At 41.8% G+C, this 19,741-nt stretch overlaps 1 non-coding gene across 1 annotated transcript; it reads left to right on the top strand.

The window, feature by feature from the left end:
* The first annotated feature begins 7,673 nt into the window (after positions 1 to 7,673).
* Positions 7,674 to 7,744, top strand: TRNAG-UCC (transfer RNA glycine (anticodon UCC)). Its single transcript has one exon. It is a non-coding gene; the product is annotated as a tRNA-Gly (tRNA).
* The last annotated feature ends 11,997 nt before the right edge of the window (positions 7,745 to 19,741 follow it).

Raw genomic sequence — 19,741 nt, forward strand, 5'->3', positions numbered from 1 at the left:
AGATGTTTAGTGAGTTCATCACTGTTTTTCATCCTTGCATAGTAGCCCATTAGGTGTATGTACCACAGTTTTTTAATCCGTTCACCTGTTGATGGACACTTAGGTTGTATCCATTTTTTGCTATTGTGAATAATACTGCAGTGAACATGGGTGTGCATATGTCTATTTGTATGACAACTCTTATTTCTCTAGGATATATTCCTAGGAGTGGGATTGCTGGATCATATGCTGTTTCTATTTCTAGCTTTTGAAGGAGATGCCATATCGTTTTCCATAGTTGTTGTACCATTTTACATCCCTACCAGCAATGCATGAGTTTTAATCTCCCTGAAAACTCTCCAACGTTTGTTATTATTATCATTTTTTAATTAGTGCCAGTAATGTTGGGGTGAGATGGTATCTCAGTGTAGTTTTGATTTACATTTCTCTAATGGGTTTTTTTTCTTTTAATGGCTAATGATCACGAGCATTTCCTCATGTGTGTGTTGGCCACCTGAATAGCTTCTTCCGTGAAGTGTTGGTTCATATCCTTTGCCCATTTTTTAATTGGATTGTCTATTTGTTATTGAGGCGTTGAAGTATTATACAGATTTTTTGGAGATTAGACCCTTGTCAGACATGTTGTTGCCAAATTTTTTTCCCAGTCTTTAGGTTCTCTTTTTACTCTTTTGGTTAAGTCTTTTGAGGAACATAAGTATTTAATTTTTAAGAGCTTCCAGTCATCTGGTTTATCATCTGGTGTTTGTGCATTGTTAGTTAAGGTTTAATACTGAAATAATTTAAGGCTACAAATATACCTCAGGTTATGGTATGTTCTGACATATGTATTGTTTATTATTTTCTAAGTAGTCTGTACTTTGCATTTTTTTCCTTCTTCATCTAAAGAGGTTAAGAGAGTATTTTAAGATGTCTGAATACTGGTAGTTTTCTGTTCTTCCAATTTTTATTAATTTCTAGTTCTATTGCAATATTTGTTATATCTGCTATTTCTCTTTCCTAACTTATCAAATTGTCTAAAGTTCCCAAAACAATATTGAACAATAGTGATGACCGTAGCCATATTATCTCTTCCTGCTTGTGATGGGGACTTATCTGTCGTTTAATAACTTCCTATGCCATTTCCCTTCTTTTTTAAATTGGGTTCTGTGAATGATAGATGCTTGAAAACAATTACGTACACATCTAGATATAGATGTATAGTCCCTGGGGGTTGCAAATGGTTTGCTCTTGACTAACTAACCTAAAGGTTGGCCGTTTGTACCCACCTAGCAGTGCTGCAGAAGAAAGGCCCGGCAATCTGCTTCCATAATGATTACAGCCAAGAATACTCCATGGAGCAGTTCTATTCTGTAACACATGGGATCACCATGATTTGAAATTGACTTGATGGCAGCAGGTGTGGTGTATGTATATATATATACACAGTATTATATACTGTATGTATGTGTGTATATACACTCACATACATACAGAGAGAGAGACTGTGGGTGGCGAAAACAGTTCTGTGCTCAGCTACTAACTGAAAGACTGGCGGTTTGGATCCACCCAGAGGCACCATTACAACCATTGAAAACCCTATGGAGTGTTATTCTACTCTGGCACACATAGAGTTGCCAAGAGCTGGAATTGATTCACTGACAATGGGTTTTATATATAAAATGAGGGATATCATTGCTGATGTCAGATGAATGTTGGCTGAAAACAGAAAATACCAGAAAGATGTTTACCTGTGTTTTATTGACTATGCAAAAGCATTCTTCTGTGTGGATCGTAACAAATTATGGATAAAAACCAACAAAATGGGAATTCCAGAACACTTAATTGTGCTCGTGAGGAACCTGCCCATAGACCAAGAGGCAGTCGTGTGAACAGAACAAGGGGATACTGTGCGGTTTAAAGTCAGGAAAGATGTGCATCAGGGTTGTATCTTTTCACCGTACTTATTCAATCTGTATGCTGAGCAAATAATCTGAGAAGCTGAATTATATGAAGACTCATTAACAACCTGCGCTATGCAAATGACACAATCTTGCTTGCTCAAAGTGAAGAGGACTTGAAGCACTTACTGATGAAGATCAAAGACTACAGTCTTCAGTATGGATTATATCTCAACATAAAGAAAATAAAAATCCTCACAACTGGTCCATTAAGCAACATCATGATAAACGGAGAAAAGATTGAAGCTGTCAAGGGTTTCATTTTAGTTGGATCCACAGTCAATGCCCATGGAAGCAGCAGTTAAGAAATCAAATGACACATTGGATTGGGCAAATCTGCTGCAAAAGATCGCCATAAGTGTTAAAAAGCAAAGATGTCTCTTTAAGGACTAAGGTGCGCCTGACCCAAGCCATAGTGTTTTCAATTGGGTCTATGCATGTGAAAGCTGGAGAATGAATAAAGAAGACCTAAGAAGAACTGATGCCTTTGAATTATGGGGTCCGCGAGGAATATTGAATATACCAGGGATTCCCAGAAGAAGAACAGATCTGTCTCAGAGGAAGTACAACTAGAATGCTCCTTAGAAGCAAGGATGGAGAGACTTTGTCTTAGGTACTTTGGTCATGCTATCAGGAGAGACCTGTCCCTGGAGAAGGACACCATGCTTGGTAAAATAGAGGGTCAGTGAAAAAGAGGAAAACCTTCAATGGGATGGATTGACACAGTGGCTGCAATAATGGGCTGAAGCATAACAACAATTGTGAGGATGGTGCAGGACTGGGCAGTGTTCTGATCTGTTGTACATGGGTCACTATGAGTCAGAACTGACTTGAGGGCACCTAGCAACAACAGCGATATATATATTATATATATATACACATGCATATATATATATGCACACACACACATACACTCATATATACACACAGAGCCCTGTGGCACAGTGGTTAAGGGCTCATCTGTTAACCGAAGGGTTGGTGGTTCAAGCCTAGCAGCCACTCCTTGGGAGAAAGAGGTGGCAGTCCGCTTCCATGAAGACACACGGTCTTGGGAACCTTAGGGGGCAGTTCTACTCTGTCCCATAGAGCTACAGGGTCACTTTGAGTCAGAATTGATTCAACAGCAATGGGTTTTATATATACAGACATACATACACACACATATGTACAGATATATATATATACACACACGGCTATTAAATTAACCTTATTAATGATATTATTCAAAACCTATTTTTTCTCCTTGATATATTGAAGTCTAATAATAAACCCCTTGCTGTAGAGTTAATTCCAAATCATAGTGACCCTACAGGACAGAGTAGAACTGCCCCATAGGGTTTCTAAGGAGCAGCTGGTGGATTGCAACTGCCAACGGTTTGGTTAGCAGCCGAGCTCTTAACCACTGTGCCACCAGGGCTCCAAATAACAGTAGGTTAAACGTGCTCACCACCATGTTTCTGAGTGTTTTCTTTATGTTTCTAATAGCGTAATAATGATCAGGACAGCTGCATTTCCATTGTGGGTCCTACATTTACCGATATAAAATAACTGCTTTTGTCCAAAATAATGCTATATCCCTTAAGTTTTCTCTGATATAAAATTTTCCATTCTGAGTTTTATTTGCTTGTTTGTATTTACCTATTATCTATTTCCAATCCTTTTATTTTAATAAACACTTCTGTGTTGTTTTCTTTGGAGAATGTTTTGATAAAATCTGTGTAAAGTTGAATTTTGTCTGTTGACTTACCCTAGTACATTTGCATATTATTGATATAACTGATGTGTTTGGCTTTACTGTTATTTCATGCTTCCTGTTTTTGATTTTTAAAATGATTTTCTGCATTTCCCTTTGTTTTTTGACCTTTGTTGTCATGGATTGAGTTGTGTCCCCTAAAAGTATTGGTCAGCTTAGCTGGGCCATGATTCTCAGTATTGTCTGATTGTCCACTTTTTCATGTGATTGTCCACCATTTTATGTGATTTTCGTATATGTCGTAAGTTCTATCACTATGATATAATAAGATGGATTGGCAGTAGTTATACTGACGAGATCTACAAGATTGGGTAATGTCTTGGGCCAATCTTTTTTGAGATGTGGAAGAGAAAAGCGAGTGGAGAGACTCGGGGACCTCATACCACCAAGAAAGCAGCGCCAGGAGCAGAGCGCTTCCTTTGGATCTGAGGTTCCTGCGCTGAGAAGCTCCCAGACCAAGGGAAGATTGATGACAAGGACCCTCCTCCAGAGCCAACAGAGAGAGACAGCCTTCTCCTGGAGCTGACACCCTGAATTTGGACTTACAGCCTACTAGACAGTGAGAAAGTGACTTTTGTTTTGTTGAAGCCAGCCACTTGTGGTATTTCTGTTATAGCAGCACTAGATGCCTAAGACATTTGCCAAAAGGATTATATCTTCTTCTGTTTTCATTTTAAGCTATTCAACTGATTTGAAAGCTATAATCCTGTCCTTATTCTGCTAATGGTTACCTGTTGGTTTTTTTAAAGCCCATACTTGAATCTGTGGTTATTTAACTGTCAATGTCAAGAACTGAATGTTACTGGTAACTCTCCTCATGCGATATGAGGGGGATAGTGTGACTATTTCTTCTTTCCAGTGACTCCTTCTAGTTTTTGTTGATGTAATTTCACGTTTTCTTATTATTTCTTTGCCTCTCCCTCCCCAGTATTTGGAGCCTCTATGAGGTCACCGTTATGGATTGAATTGTGTCTCCCAAAAAATATGTGTCAACTTGGGTAGGCCATGATTCCCAGTATTGTGTGGTTGTCCACCATTTTGTGATCTGGTGTAATTATCCTATGTACGGTAAACTCTAACCTCCACAATGTTAATGAGGTGGAATTAGAGCCAGTTATGTTAATGAGGCAGGATGCAATCTGCAGGATTAAGTTGTATCTTGAGTCAATCTCTTTTCAGATATAAAAGAGAGAAGTGAGCAGAGAGGAGAAGGAATCTCATATCACCAAGAAAGAAGCACTGGGAGTGGAGCACATCCTAGGACCCGGGGTCCCTGCCCTGAGAAGCTCCTAGACTGTGGGAAGATTGATGACAAGGACCTTCCGCCCAGAGCCGACAGACAGAGAAAGCCTTCCCCTGGAGCCGATGCCCTGAATTCGGACTTCTAGCCTCCTAGAATGTGAGAGAATAAATTTCTGTTTGTTAAAGCCATCTACTTGTAGAATTTCTGTTATAGCAGCACTAGATGATGAAGACAGTCACCAAAGTAGCATACAGAAGACAAAGACAAGACCGGGCTCTAGAATTTTTTTTTTTTTTAATAAAGTTGTGTGAGATACCACTTCACCCTCATTAGGATGACTGTTATCAGGAAAATGAAAAACAAGTGTTGGCGAGAATGTGGAGATATTGGAACCCTCATCCATCGTTGGTGGGATTGTAAAACGGTCCAGCTGCTGTGGAAAACTATTTGGTGATTCCTCAAAAAGTTAAACATTGAAAGACCATGTGATCCAGCAATTCCATTCCTAGGCATACACAAGAATCTTGAAAGCAGGGACTCAAACTGATACTCGTACACCAATGTTCATCGCAGCAAATTCACAATAGCCAAAAGGTGGAAACAACCCAAACGTCCATCAACAGATGAATGGGTGCACAAAATGTGGTATATCCACACAATGGAATATTATTCAGCCACAGACAGAAATGAAGTTCTCATACGTCCTATGACATGGATGACCCTTGAAAACGTTATGCTGAGTGAAATAAGTCAGATCCACAAGGACAAATACTGTGTGATCCCACTTCTGTGAAATCTCTAGAATAGGCAAATGCATGGAGACCAAAGTTCATCAGTGGTTATTAGGGCAAGTGGGGGAGGGAAAGGGGAGTTATTGCTCAAGGAGCACTGAGTCTCTGTTAAGCGATGAAACGTTTGGAAACCAACAGCGGTGAATGTAATCAATGGCACTCAACTGTACGTGCAGAAAGGGCTGAAATGGCAAATGTTTTGCTATGTATATCTTTACCACAATAAGTAAATAAACACATTTTCGGGGGGACACAATTCAATCCATGACACTCCCTTTCCATACTAATTACTCCCTTCTCTGTCGGTGGAAGGAGCCCTGGTGGTGCAGTGGTTAAAAGCTCGGCTACTATCCAAAAGGTCAGCAGCTCAAATCCACCAGCCACGCCTTGGAAACCCTATGGGGCAGTTCTACCCTGTACTGTAAGGTCACTATGAGTTGAAATCGACACTATGGCAATGGGTTTTGTTCGTCGGTGGGAAACCTGGCTCCCATTAGCCTTCACATATGTGCTCATGTAATCAACGCCCCCCCGTGTAGCCGAGCCCCAATCACTGTCACTGTCCCTCCCTGTATGGACACCCTCTACCCTACTGGGACCCTGACTGCCCCACTGGGCCCCCTTCTACACATTGGACACAATGGACGGCCCTTGGCCAGTGGCTGGATAGTGCTGGATGCAAAGGCCTTTGCCTCAATTTGGGACAACTCTGAGGGGTCATCTCAGCTCCAGAGAGCCCCATAGCCTTGTCTCGGGCCTCCTCGCAACCACGTCGTGCCTCAGCTTTTCCCTTTGCCCAATCCTGTTCCCCTTACTTCCTTGCATATGTGTCTCCTGAGAGCCAAAGAAAAAACTCACCGCTGTCAAGTCAGCTCCAACTCATGGCGACCCCCTGTGTGTCCGAGTAGAACTGTGCTCCACAGCGCTTTCAATGGCTAATTTTCGGAAAGTAGATCACCAGGCCTTTCTTTGGAGCTGCCTCTGAATGGATTCAAACCCCCAACATTTTGGTTAGCAGTCAAGTGCGTTAGCCATTCGTACCACCCAGGGACTCCCAAATAACCTTTCTGCATGCAATTCTCTACTCAGAGTCTGTTTCTAAGAAACCCAGCTGTTATGGATTGAATCATGTCCCCCCAAAATGTGTGTCAACTTAGCTAGGCCGAGATTCCCAGTCTCGTGTGATTGCCCACCATTTCGTCATCTGAAGTGATTTTCCTATGTGCTGTAAATCCTACCTCTATGACGTTAATGAGGCAGGATTATCGGCAGTTGTGTTAATGAGGCAGGACTCAATCTACAAGATTAGGCTGTATCTTCAGTCAATCTCTTTTGAGATGTGAAAGAGAGAATCGAGCACAGAGATGGGGGACTTCAAACCACCAAGAAAGTAGTGCCAAGAGAAGAGTGCATCCTTTGGACCCAGAGTCCCTGCACTGACAAGCTCCTAGGCCAGTGGAAGGTTGATGACAAGGACCTTCTCCCAGAGCTGACAGAGACAGGAAGCCTTCCCCTGGAGCTGGCACCCTGAATTTGGACTTAGAAGCCTCCTGGACTGTGAGAGAATAAATTTGTGTTTGTTAAAGCCATCCACTTGTGATATTTCTGTTATAGTAGCATAGATGACTAAGACAGCAACCTAAGACACAGTGTGATATAAAGATGTGTGTCATGTGTGTCATTTAAGCTGCACTGTCGACTTCACTGGGTCACTGGGTTCTAAGCCCCAGTGCCATCGGGTCGGTTCCAACTCAGAGCGACCCTCTAAACAATTGTCCTAAACTGGAACACATGTGTCCAGGATGGTCAGCCAGCAGCTGATCCAAAGCCATACTCTATAGGAAGTTACTACGGGCCTTCAGCAATTTATCTCCGAGAATCACCAGAGAGTTGATTACCATGATAAATGTTAGAAATGGGTTTTTATTGATGTATTTAGTTAGTGTGGGGCATTGGTGGTTCAGTGGTAGAATTGTTGCCTTCCACACAGGAGACCCGGGTTCAATTCCCGGCCAGTGCACCTCACGCACAGCCACCACCCGTCTGTCGGTGGAGGCTTGTGTGTTGCTATGATACTGAACAGATTTCAGCAGAGCTTCCTAAGACAGACTAGGAAGAAAGGCCTGGTTAACTACTGATAATCAGACAAAGCAAATCCTATGGATCACAATGGTTTGATCTACAACTGATCATGGGGCTGGCACAGGACCAGGAAGTGCTTCATTCCGACATACATGGGGTTTCCATGAGTCCCAGGCTGACTCAACAGGTGGCTAACCGCAACATTTAGTGAGTAGCTTATTCATTCGCATAAAAACCCGACCCACTGCCATTGAGTCAATTCCAACTCATGACAACCCTATAGGACAGAGTAGAACTGCCCCACAGGGTTTCCAAGGAGCAGCTGTATGGATTTGAACTGCCGACTTTTTGGTTAGCAGCCAAGCTCTTAGACACTGCGCTACCAGGGCTCCTAATTAACATAATGATTATTAAAATGGGCTCTTATTGGTGAAATTGGTAGAATACAACGTTGGCTAAAATATTTTAGACACTTGTTTGAACAGTGTTCGAGAATTTAACCAGTCTTTATCTTTCACTCTCAAGGCATGAGTCCTAAATGTTCCTGTGCCCAACCAATAATTCCAGAAAGGTTCTGGTTGCCTGATGTCATTTCTAAGGGTACTGAATCCTCCTTCAAGGATATGGTCAAGTTCATCTCAAATGAACCTTTTAGGCAAGGTGAACCAGAGCGCCTAGAAGGATGGCCTGTTGGGAGTTCATCAAACTTGCAGAACCAGCTGGCTGACTGTTCTGGTGCCTGCTTCCTTGCCCTCTTCATCTGGGATTGCTTTGCTTCCAGCTGGTCTCAGTTGGGCTGGGTCTCAGCTCTGCCTCCCCTTGTATGGGCTTCATTCTCAAGTATAATTTTCCTTTAATGCCACTTGGCTTAAGCCATGTAGATATACTCAAGTGTCAGCTCTTTCTGGTAGATAACAATAGATGCCAAGAATTGGACGTAGGTGAGGGCCAGAGGCCTTTTCCCTCACACTCCAGGACCAAGATCATTTATGGTGCCAAGATACAAAGACCTGGACCCCTTGGCTCAATTTGGGACAACTCTGAGGGGCCATCCCAGCTACAGAGAGCCCCATAGCATTTTCTGAGGCCTCCTTGTGACCACATTGTACCTCAGCTTTTCCCTCTGCCCAATCCTGTTCCCCTAACTTCCTTACAGGTGTATCTCCTAAGACCCAAAGATACTAAATGGGATTAAATGACACCAGGGGGTTTGTTTCCCTGGAGCAGACTGAGCCCTTATAGATCAAGCATTTGCTATTATGTGTGTAAGGAAAGTTGTCAACAAATACAGACACTTAAAAGACAACCATTCTCTGAAAACTGATAAATAAAGCAGAATCAAGGATTTATCTTGTCTTTCCTTCATGAGCTGTACCTCAGGGTAACCAAACAACAGATGCAAGGAAGCGCCCTTCATACAATACTTCAACTAGTAAATGAAGAGGAAATGATAGAATTACAATGTCACCATTTTTCAATCGCCATTTTGCATTAATGGGTGTAGGTATGAACACCTGCCGCAAACATCACAAACATGGAGACAGTCAGACAATACATGATGTGCCTCCTGACGGAAAAACCAAACTCCACCTAGGAAGTCACCTTACCAAAAAAAAAAAAAAATGAGCCTGAAACGAATTAAGCCTCATCTAGCTTTAATGCCCAGTTTACAGGGACTGCAAGAAACAGAAGTACATGTTAAATGACACCAAGGAGTTGCATCAGCCAGACCTAGACTGTGGAAAACTTTCCAGGACAAACTACCTTGATCTTCACCAAAGAAATTTCAATGGGTGGGGAAGGAGCTAAAAGGAGAAACCTATAGGTCAGAAGAGATTTGAAATATATGTCGATAAAATGATACTTGTGAAGAGTGTCCTTCTCAGTTCAAGTAGATATATGAGACTAAATGGGCAGCTCCCGTCTGGAGGAGAGATAAGAAGGCAGACAGGGACAAGAGCTGGTTGAATGGACACAGGAAATCTGGGGTGGAAAGGAGGAGTGTGCTGTCACATTATAAGGATAGCAACTAGGGTCACATAACAATGCGTGTATAAATTTTTGTATGAGAAACTAACTTGAGCTGTAAACTTTCACCTAAAGCACAGTTTTAAAAAAAAAAAAGAAAAGAAAGAAAATAAATTTTAAAAACAGTTAAGGGGAAATAATCAGAAAAATAAAATAAAATGCATGTCAATCAACTGCAGCATTGGTTCCCTCAAACAAATAAACTGCTAAAAAAAATTAGTACATTTATGAGACAATTGGAAAACCTGGTGGCCTAGTGATTAAGAGCTACAGCTGCTAACCAAACGGTCAGCAGTTCGAATCCATCTGGCGCTCCTTGGAAACTCTATAGGGAAGTTCTACTCTGTCCTATAGGGTCTCTACGAGTTGGAATCGACTGGATGGCAATGGGTTTGGTTTTTTTGGTTTATGAGACAATTAGAAATGTAACATTGACCAGATACATGAAGATATAAAATATTGTTAATTTTTTAGGTGTGACAGCAGTATTCAGGTTATGGCTTTCTTTAAGGGTTTTGAAATATTTACTAAGGAAATGAGTTGATATCTGGGATTTGCTTCAAAATTATATGAGGGGGGTTGAAGGGGTGGTGTATAAACAAAGCTGGATTAGCCAGGAGTTAACCATTGTTGACCACCACCTGTCAGTTTGTCGTACTGTGACAGCTTGCATGCTGCCATGATGCTGGAAGCTTTGACACTGGTATTTCAAATACTAACAGGGCCACCCATGGTGGACAGGTAAGAAGAAAGACTTGGTAATCTACTTCCAAAAATTATCCAATGAAAACCTGATGGGTCACAACAGAATATTGTCCGATATGGTGCTGGAAGATGAGTCCACCAGATTGGAAGATACTACAGTGGACTCAAAAACCCATACCAACAATCATGAAGATGGAGCAGGACTGGGCAACGTGTCATACTATTATACATAAGGTCACCATGAGTCAGAGCTGGCTTGAAGACGACTAACAAAACAATTGTTGAATCTGGTGAAGAGGATATGGGGGTTTACTACACATTCTGTCTACTTTTATTTATGTTTTAAATTTTCCATAACAAAAACTACCTTTAGAGAATGGTATTATATACTGTGGGTAGTCTTCTGAGACTCAGTTTTTCACTCAACATGATCTTTCTAATATTCGTCGATGTTGGAGCTGCAATTCATTTATTTTTCACGGCTGTGTAGCATTCCCTTGCATGCATATAGCACAATTGACTCGTTTTACTCCATTAGTAAATTGGAGGGTTTTTTTCAATTTTTTCCTATTATAAACCATGCAACCATTAACATTCTTGCACGTGTCTCCTGGGCCACATCTACACACATTTCTTTAGGGGTCAGTAGTAGAATTGCTGGGCTACAACGTAGGCATTTTCTAAGTAATGCCAAACTGCCTTCCAAAGTGTTTGTACCAAATAACACCACTTGATCAACACTTTTGTTGCTCCAGGTCCTTACCAACACTTGGTATTGTCAGACTTCTAAAGGTTTTTCCTAATCTAATGAATATAATGATATCATCATAGCCTTAATTAGCATTTCCCTAAGGTTGAGCTTGTTGTTGTTGTTGCGTACCATTGAGCCAATCCCAACTCATAGTGACCCCACAGGACAGAGCAGAACTGCCCCATAGGGTTTCCAAGGAGTGGCTAGTGAATTCCAACTGCCGACCTTTTGGTGAGCAGCCAAGCTCTTAAGCACTGTGCCACCAGGGCTCCAGTAGGTTGAGCTTCATGGATATTAATTCCTCTTCTGTGATTCTGAAATTGCTTATTCATGTCTTTTGCCCATTTTTCTATTTAATTAACTGTTGTTTATTTACATGAGCTCTTTATATATTCTGGGTACTAATCCTTTGAGAGGCAACATACTCTATAGTGAAACCAAACCACCTAGATTAAAATCCTGATTCTGCAACTTCTCTGCAAAATCCTTGCACTTCTCTGTGCCTTGGTTTCCTCATCTGTAAAATGGGGGTGAGTCCTGGTGGCGCAGTGGTTAAGAGCTCAGCTACTAACCAAAAGGTAGGCAATTCGAATCTACCAGCTGTTCCTTGGAAATCCTATGAGGCAGTTCTACACTTTCCTGGATCAGAATAGACTTGATGGCAATGGGTCTGTTTTTCTGTTTTGTTTTGTTTTTTTGAACATGTGGGTCACTGTGGGCCTTACCTCTCAGAGTTCATGTGAGGATTGTTGTTGTTGTTGTTGGTAACTGCCATGGAGTCAGTTCCAACTAATAGCGACCCTGTGTACAACGAAGCGAAACACCGCTCAGTCCTGAGACATCCTCATAATCGTTGTGATGCTTTAGCCCGTTGTCCATCTGTCTCGTTGAGGGTCTTCCTCTTTTTTGCTGACCCTCTATTTTACCAAACATGATGTCCTTCAGGGACTGGTCCCTCCTAACAACATATCCAAAGTACGGGAGACACAGTCTCACCATCCTTGCTTCTAAGGAGCATTCTGGTTGTGCTTCTTCCAAGACAGACTTGTTCACTCTTCTGACAGTCCGTGGGATGTTCGATATTCTTCTCCAACACCACAATTCAAAGCCATCAATTCTTCTGTCTTCCTTATCCATCGTCCAGCTTTCACATGCATACGAGGCAACTGAAAACACCAAGGCCTGGGCCAGGCGCACCTTATGCCTTAAAGTGACATCTTTGCTCTTCAACACTTTGAAGAGGTCTTACGCAGCAGATTTGTCCAATGCAATGTGTCGTTTGATTTCTTGACTGCTGCTTTCATGGGTATTGATTGTGGATCGAGATAAAATGAAATCCTTAACAACTTCAATATTTTCCCCATTCATCCATTTATGATGTTGCTTATTGGTCCAGTTGTGAGGATTTTTGTTTTCTTTATGTGGAGGTCTTTGATCTTCTTCAATAAGTGCTTCAAGTCCTCTTCGCTTTTAGTAAGCAAGGTTGTGTCACGTACATATCGCAGGTTGTTAATGAGTCTTGCTCCAATCCTGATGCCTCGCTTTTCTTCATAGAGTCCAGCTTCTCTAGCTATTTGCTCAGCATACACGTTGAATAAGCATGGTGAGAGGATACAAGCCCAATGCAAACCTTTCCTGGCTTTAAACAATGAAGTATCCCCTTATTCTGTTCAAATGACTGCCTCTTGATCTATGCACAGATTTCTCATGAGCACAATTAAGTGTTCTGGAATTCCTTTTTTTTTTTTTAATTAAAAAAAATTTATTGTGCTTTAAGTGATAGCTTACAAATCAAGTCAGTCTCTCATACAAAAATTTATATATACCTTGCTATATACTCCTAGTTGCTCTCCCCCTAATAAGACAGCACATTCCTTCTCTCCACCATCTATTTTCAAGTCCATTCAGCCAGCTTCTGACCCCCTCTGCCTTCTCATCTCCCCTCCAGACAGGAGCTGCCCACATAGTCACATGTGTCTACTTGATCCAAGAAGCACACTCCTCATCACTATCATTTTCTCTCCTATAGTCCAGTCCAATCCCTGCCTGAAGAGTTGGCTTTGGGAATGGTTCTCGTCTTAGGCTAACAGAAGGTCTAGGGACCATGACCTCTGGGGTCCTTCTAGTCTCAGTCAGACCATTAAGTCTGGTCTTTTTACAAGAATTTGAGATCTTCATCCCTCTGCTCTCCTGCTTCCTCAAGAGTTCTCTGTTCTGTTCCCTGTCAGGGCAGTCATCAGTTGTAGCTGGGCACCAACTGGTTCTGGCCTCAGGCTGATTGGAATTCCCATTCTTTGCAATGTTATCCACAATTTTTTATGATCCACACAGTTGAATGCCTTTCCATAGTCACTAAAACACAGGTAAACATCTTTCTGGTATTCTCTGCATTCAGCCAGGATCTATCTGACATCAGCAATGCTATCTCTGGTTGTGTGTCCTCTTCTGAATCCAGCTTGAATTTCTGGCAGTTCCCTGTCAATGTACTGCTGCAGCAGCTTTTGAATGATCGTCAGTAAAATTTTACTTGTGTGTGATATTAATGATATTGTTTGATAATTTCCACATTTGGTTGGATCACCTTTCTTGGGAATAGACATAAATATGGATCTCTTCCAGTCCATTGGCCAGGTATCTGTCTTCTAAATTTCTTGGCATAGATGTGTGAGGACTTCCAGTGCCGCATTCGTTTGTCGAAACATCTGTCAATTTCTAGAGCCTTGTTTTTCCCCAGTGCCTTCAGTGCAGCTTGGACCTCTTCCTTCAGTACCACAGGTTCCTGATCATATGCTACCTCCTGAAACGATTGAATGTTGGTCAGTTCTTTTTGGTACAATGACTCTGTGTATTCCTTCCATCTTCTATTGGTGCTTCCTGCGTCATTTACTACCACCTAGCCCTGGCGGCATAGTGGTTAAGAGCTATGGCTACTAACAAAAGGTCAGCCATTCAAATCTACCAGGTGGTGCTTGGAAACCCCATGGGGCACTTCTACTCTGTCCTATAGGGTCGCTATGAGTCAGAATGGACTCAACGGCAATTTACTGTTTTCCTTACAGAATCCTTCACTATTGTAACTTGAGGCTTGAATTTTTTCTTCAGTTCTTTCAGCTTCAGAAATGCAGAGCTTGTTCTTCCCTTTTGGTTTTCCAACTCCAGGTCTTTCCACATGTCATTGTAATACTTTACTTTGTCTTCTCGAGCCAACCTTTGAAATCTTCTGTTCAGCTCTTTTACTTCATCATTTCTTCTGTTGGCTTTAGCTACTCAAGGTTCAACAGCAAGTTTCAGAGTCTCTTCTGACATCCATTTTGGTCTTTTCCTTCTTTCTTGTCTTTTTAATGACCTGTTGTTTCTTCATGCCCTTGATGTCATTGCATAACTCATCTGGCCTTCGGTCATTAGTGTTCAGTGGGTCAAATCTATTCTTGAGATGGTCTCTAAATTCAGATGGGATATACTTAAGGTCATACTTTGGCTCTTATGAACTTGTTCTAATTTTCTTCATTTTCAACTTGAACTTGCATATGAGCAATTGATGGTCTGTTCCACAGTCAGCCCCTGGCCTTGTTCTGACTGGTGATATTGAGCTTTTCCATCATCCCTTTCCATAGATGTAGTTCATTTGATTCCTGTGTATTCCTGTTTATGGTGAAGTCCATGTGTATAGTTGCCATTTATGTTGTTTAAAAAAGGTATTTGCAATGAAGAAATCTTTGGTTTTGCAAAACTCTATCATGTGATCTTTAGTTTTTTTTTTTTTTTATCACCAAGGCCATATTTTCCAACTACCAATCCTTCTTCTTTGTTTCCAGCTTTCACATTCCAATCACCAGTAATTATCAATGCATTCCAATTGCATGTTTGATCAATTTCAGACTGCAGAAGTTGGTAAAAGTCTTCAATTTCTTCATCTTTGGCCTTAGCGATTGGCACGTAAATTTGAATAATAATTAGCGTTTTAGTTATCTAGTGCTGCCATAACAGAAATACCACAAGTGGATGGCTTTAACAAAGAGAAGTTTATTTTCTCACAGTCTTGTAGTTTACAAGTTCAAATTCAAGGCGTCAGCTCCAGGGGAAGGCTCTCTGTCTCTGTTGGCGCTGGAGGAAGGTCTTTGTCTTCAATCTTCCCATGGTCGAGGGGCTTCTAAGGTTCAGGGACCCCGTGTCCAAAGGACGTGCTCTGCTCCTGGTGCTGCTTTCTTGGTTGAATGAGGTCCCCAACTCTGTGCTTGCTTCTCTTTCCTTTTAGCTCTTGAGAGATAAAAGGTGGTGCAGGCCACACCCCAGGGAAACTCCCTTTACCTTGGATCAGGGAGATGACCTGAGTAATGGTGGTGTTACAATCCCACCCTAATCCTGTCAACATAAAATTACAATCATGAAATGGTGGACAACCACAGAATACTGGGAATCATGGCCTAACCAAGTTGACACATATTTTGGGGGGTACACAATTCAATCCATGACAATTAGTCATAGTAACTGTTCTTCCTTGTAGGCTTATGGATATTATCCTATCACAGGCAGCATTGTACTTCAGAATAGATTTTGAAATGTTCTTTTTGACAATGAATGCAACACCGTTCCTCTTCAAGTTGTCATTCCTGGCATAGTAGACCATATGATTATCTAATTCAAAATGGCCAATACCAGTCCATTTCAGCTTACTAATGGAGCCCTGGTGGCACAGTGGTTAACAGTTCAGCTGCTAACCAAAAAGGTTGGCTGTTCAAATCTACCAGCCACTCCTTGGAAACCCTATGGGGTAGTTCTGCTCTGTCCTGTAGGGTCACTATGAGTTGGAACTGACCCAAAAGCAACACGTGTTTAATGCCCAAGACATCAGTGTTTGTGCATTCAAGTTCATTTTTGATGATTTCCAATCTTCTTAGATTCATACTTCGTGCATTCCACTTTCTGATTATTATTGGATATTTACACGTTTCTTCTCATTTTGAGCCATGCCACATCAGCCAATGAAGGTCCTGAAAGCTTGACTCCATCCACATCATTAAAATTGACTCTACTTTGAGGAGGCAGCTCTTTCCCAGTTGTATTTTGAGTGCTTTCTAACCTCAGGGGCTCATCTTTCGGTGGTATATCAGACCATGTTCCACTGCTGTTCATAAGGTTTTCACTGGCTAATTCTTTTCAAAAGTAGGCCACCAGGTCCTTCTTCCTAGTCGATCTTAGTGTGGAAGCTCAGCTGCAACCCGTCCACCATGGGCGACCCCGTTGGTAGTTAAATATTGGAGGTTTAGCTTCCAGCATCGGAGTAACATGCAAGCCCCCACAGTATGACAAACTGACAGACGCGAGGTTGAGCTTGTTGTTGTTGTTGTTAGGAGCTGTCAAGTCGGTTCCCCAATGTGTCCGTCAGTTTGGCGTACTGTGGGGGGTTGTGTGTTGCTGTGATGCTGGAAGCTATGCCACCAGTATTCAAATACCGTCATCTATGGCAGACAGGTTTCAGCTGAGGTTCCAGACTAAGACACAGTAGGAAGGAGGACCTGGCACTTCTGAAAAGAATTAGCCAGGGAAAACCTTATAAGGTTGAGCTTAGTGGCCATTAATTCTTCAGCGATTCTGAAATTACCTATTCATGCCTTTTCCATTTTTCTATTTGATTGACTGTTGTTTATTTATAAGAGCTCTTTATATAGTTCCTCATCTGTAAAATGGAAGTGGAGTCCTGGTTGCATAGTGGTTAAGAGCTTGGCTGTTAACCAAAAGATTGGCAGTTTGAATCCACCAGCTTCTCCTTGAAAACTCTTTAGGGCAGTTCAACTCTGTCCTATAAGGTCACTATGAGTTGGAATCGACTCAGTGGCAATGGGTTTGGTTTGGATTTTGAAAAATGTGGGACACTATAGACCTTACCTTTCAGGGTTCCTGCAAGGATTAAATGAGATCATATTTGGAAGAGCAAAGATAGGAGTAGGGATATTATCCTGTCACTGACAGTGTTGTACTTAGATGCCTTAGGCTGTGTTCTCTAGAGAAACAAAATCTGTGAAGCATATAAATATATATAGAGAGAGAGATTTATATCAAGGAAATGGCTCAAATGGTTGGAGAGGCTCTAACGTCCCAAGTCCATGGGTCAGGATAGAGGCTTCTCCTGATTCTTGTAGCTGCAGGGCCTGGTGAACCCAAGATAGTCAGGTTGGAGAGCAGGGCTTTACTCATAGGCTGTGAAGATCAACGAATGCCAAGATCAGCAGGCGAGGCCACAGGTAAGCTGCTAGCTCAAGTCCCAAGAACAGAAGCCAGCTGCAGGATCCAGAATGAGCAAAAGCCCCTCGAGCCCTGCCAGAACTTCTGCCCACACTCGATGCAGGCCACATGCCCAAGGGAGCCCCCCTTCAAGTGATTGGCTATTCACAGCAGATACCATTGTGGGGGTGATCACATATCAAATCTCAACAGGGAAGTGACCACAACATCACATGGCTACAGAGACACTGAGAATCATGGCCCAGCCAAGCTGACACACAATCTTAACCATCACACTGGAGCAGAGTAAACACTCTATAATAGTAAGCATTTGCTATTATATTCGTAATATATGCAATCCCACACATCTGTCAGTTTGCTGCACTGTGGTGGCTTGAGTGTTGCTGTGATGCTGGAAGCTATGGCACCTGTATTTCACATACTAGCAGGGCCACCCATGGTGGACAGATTTCAGCTGAGCTTCCACACTAAGACAGGCTAGGAAGAAGGACCTGGAAGTCTACTTCTAAAAAGCATCAGCCAGTGAAAACCTTACGAATAGCAGCAGAACATTGTCTGGTATAGTGCTGGAAGATGAGCCCCCCAGGTTGGAAGGCACTCAAAAGATGACTGGGGAAGAGCTGCCTCCTGAAAGTTGAGCTGACCTTAATGACGTGGATGGAGTCACGTATTCGGGACCTTTATTTGCTGATGTGGCACGACTCAAAATGAGAAGAAACAGCTACAAACATCCATTAATAAGAGGAACATGGAATGTTATTGGAAACTATCAAAAATGAAATGGAATGTGTAGATATAGATATCCCAGGCTTTAGTGAGCTGAAATGGACTGGTATTGGCCATTTTGAATCAGACAATCATATGGCCTACTATGTCGGGAATGACAATGAGTTCTTCACTGAAAATACCTTTTTTCACCAACATAAACAGTGACTATACACATGGACTTCACCACATGGAATACACAGGAATCAAATTGACTACATCTGTGGAAAGAGACGATGGAAAAGCTCAATATCATCAGTCAGAACAAGGCCGGGGCCATCTGTGGAACAGACCTTCAATTGCTCATATACAAGTTCAAGGTGAAAGTGAAGAAAATTAGAACAAGTCCATGAGAGTCAAAGTATGACCTTGAGTATATCCCATCTGAATTTAGAGACCATCTCAAGTAGTTTTGATGACTTGAATGCTAATGCCCGAAGACCAGAGGCGTTGCGGAATGATATCAAGGACATCATATATGAAGAAAGCAAGAGGTCATCGAAAAGACGAGAAAGAAAGACTAAAATGGATTTCAGAAAAGACTCCGAAACTTGTCTTTGAACATAGAATAGCCAAAAAGAAAGGAAGAAATAATGATGTAAAAAAGTTGGACAGAACATTTCAAAGTATTATAATGACATGCGCAAGAACCTGGAGTTGGAAAACCAAAAGGGAGGAACACACTTGGCATTTCTGAAGCTGAAAGAACTGAAGAAAAAATTCAAACCTCGAGTTTCACTATTGATTCTACGTGGAAAACAGTAAACGATGCAGGACGCAAAGAAGATGGAAGGAATACACAGTCACTATACCAAAAAGAATTGGTCGACGTTCATCCATTTCAGGAAGTAGCATATGATCGTGAACCAATGGCACTGAAGGAAGAGGTCCAGGCTGCTCTGAAGGCCCTGACAAAAAACAAGGCTCCAGGAATTGACAGAGATATTTCAACAAATGGATGCAGTGCTGGAAGTGCTCACCCATCTACGCCAAGAAATTTGGAAGACAGATTCCTAGCCAACAGACTGGAAGAAACCCATATTTGTGCCCATTCCAAATAAAGGTGATCCAACAGAATGCAGAAATTATCGAATAATATCACACACAAGTAAAATTTTGCTGAAGATCATACAAAAGCACTTGTAGCAGTACATTGACAGGGAACCGCCAGAAATTCAGGCCAGATTCAGAAGAGGACGTGGAACCAGGGATATCATTGCTGATGTCAGATGGATCTTGGCCGAAAGCAGAGAATACCAGAAAGATGTTTACCTGTGTTTTATTGACTATATGAAGGCATTCAACTGCGTGGATCTTAACAAGTTGTGGATAACTTTGCAAAGAATGGGAATTCCAGAACACTTAGTTGTGCTCATGAGGAACTTGTACATAGGCCAATAGGCACTCATTCAAACAGAACAAGGGGATACTGCACGGCTTAAA

The sequence above is a fragment of the Elephas maximus genome, chromosome 11 (genome assembly GCF_024166365.1).
Source record: "Elephas maximus indicus isolate mEleMax1 chromosome 11, mEleMax1 primary haplotype, whole genome shotgun sequence".
In the NCBI taxonomy this organism is placed as follows: Eukaryota; Metazoa; Chordata; class Mammalia; order Proboscidea; family Elephantidae; genus Elephas; species Elephas maximus.